This window comes from Caenorhabditis briggsae (genome assembly GCF_000004555.2).
Source record: "Caenorhabditis briggsae complete genome, chrI, whole genome shotgun sequence".
NCBI classification, from domain to species: domain Eukaryota; kingdom Metazoa; phylum Nematoda; class Chromadorea; order Rhabditida; family Rhabditidae; genus Caenorhabditis; species Caenorhabditis briggsae.
In genome coordinates this window covers 13,321,133-13,323,219 of record NC_013489.2, presented here as the reverse complement: position 1 = coordinate 13,323,219, position 2,087 = coordinate 13,321,133, and the positions used below count along the sequence as shown (strand labels likewise).

General features: G+C 32.4%; 1 protein-coding gene across 1 annotated transcript in view; it reads left to right on the top strand.

Annotated features, from left to right (window-relative positions):
• CBG15826 overlaps positions 1-2,087 on the top strand; it is a gene marked incomplete at both ends in the record, with an annotated part of 11,150 nt that overhangs the window by 1,306 nt on the left and 7,757 nt on the right. The window lies entirely within an intron of this gene.

Genomic DNA, 2,087 nt, shown 5'->3' with positions numbered 1-2,087 from the left:
ACAGTAATCCATTTTCAAAACTTGAAATTTTGATTTTCTCAAGTTTCTAAATTTCAAAAATTTAGAAAATTCCAAATTAAAAAAAAAATTCTGGAAATTTTACATTTTCTGAAATTCGAAAAAAAAACTACAGTATTCCTGAACTTTAAAAATTTGAAAATTTCAAGTTGTATAATTATTCAATTTTTCTGAAAATTTGAAAAATCCAAAAGTTTCAAATTTTCAAAAATTTCAAAAAACCAACCTTGATGATTCCCAAAAACCAGTAAATATACAAACAGAAAAACTACAGTAACCACAATAAAAAATCTATAATTTCTCATTTTCTCTGAAATCAAAAATTTCGGGAAAATTTCCGAAATTTTTAGGGTCCGCCCACTTTTTTTTCGGTTAATTCAGAAGACGTCCCGTTTTGTACGTCGTCTGATTCTTAGAGATTTTGATCGGAGATATCCAGGATTTTTGGACCTTTTTCTCGTTTTTCCGAATCTTTGGATTTTTCATTTTTCCCTTATTTTCATGATCGAATTTGAAAAATTCCAGTTTTCGGGGTTTTTTTTAAATTGAGATGTAGAGATTTCGATTTGGTTACTGTAGATTTAGGAAATTGAGGATTACTGTGGATTCCGTAACACAGTTTGATTTTTTCTAAACTTATGAATTTTTGAAAGATTTTTGGATTTTTGGAATTTTTCAAAATTTTCCAGATTTTGTGAATCTAGGATTACTGTAGACTTTGTATAGTTTTTGAAATAATCGAAATTTTTGAAACTTTTGAAAATTCGAAAGTTTTTTGGCAATTAAAATGTTTTACTGTAGGTTTTAGGAAACTAGGATTACTGTAGATTCTGGAAATTCAGATTTTTCGATTTTTAACGATTTTGGAATTTTCGAGTTCTGAAAATTTTCAAAATTGATGACTGTAGATTTTAGAAAAACGGGATTACTGTAGATCATGCTAATCTAGGATTACTGCATATTTTGCATTGATTTCGAAATATTCCAAACTTTTGGAATTTTCGAAAATTTTGGAAATGCAGAACTACTGTAGTTTTTTGGATTACTGTAACCTAGGAACTTGCCCTCTATGGTCTATGCGTGGAGTCTGGGAGTCCGAGAGTGGCGCAGACAGTTAGACACTCTGCTGTCTGCGCCCTCTCCCTTCCATTTGCTATCTTGCATAAAACTTCGAGGGTTTGTAACTCGGCTCAAAATAGAGCTAGAAAGCTGAAATTTTCAGGATCTGTACTTTGATATGTGACAAAAATAATGGTTCAAGATTTTCTAAAAAACAATTTCCCCAAATTACTGACTAGTATTATATGAAAGATCACTTTTTCGGGTCTAAACTAAACACCATTTTCGTATCTTTCGGAAAAATCTCCGCCGTCGTGTTTCTTCGGATTTCCACCGATACCATCTTATTTTCCGTGTCTATCTTGCCAGAGAAATTGAGACTTTGAATTTTCGAATTCTACGATGAGAAATCCACCAAAACGTAGATAACAAACAAGTCCTGAGACTACGAAAATAACCTTCTGATCTTTGTAATCTGAAAGTTCAAAAAAAAAAGAAAAATTTCAAAAAAATTGTTTACACCAAAATTTTCGCCATATTTCAGAATCTATTCCCTCAAAATTTCAGCTTTCTAGCACTACTTTGAGCTGAGTTGGCAGCCATTCGAAGATTGCAGCCAGCAAAATAGCAAATGGAAGGGAGAGGGTGCAGACAGTTAGAGATGTCTGACTGTCTGCGCCCTCCTCACTCTCTCGCCTCCAAAACTTCAATTTAACGTATCTCGGCTCCCAGAGCAGCTAGAAACTTGATTTTTTTACAGAAATATAGGAAAATGTTTCCATAATTCTCTTATTCAAAAATTGAATTTTCTGCTTTTCTGTAATTCAGTTCAAAGTATTCAGATCATTTACAACCAGTTTCTCAATTTATCTAATTTCGAAATCTGTGAAATTCAACGAAAGAAATGTTGAATCTCCGAGTCCAGGGTACGTAGAGATTTCTATCTACAGTAATCCAAAATAAGAAAACACACATAGCTTGATTGAATGACCCGGTTTTCGTGTTTCAAG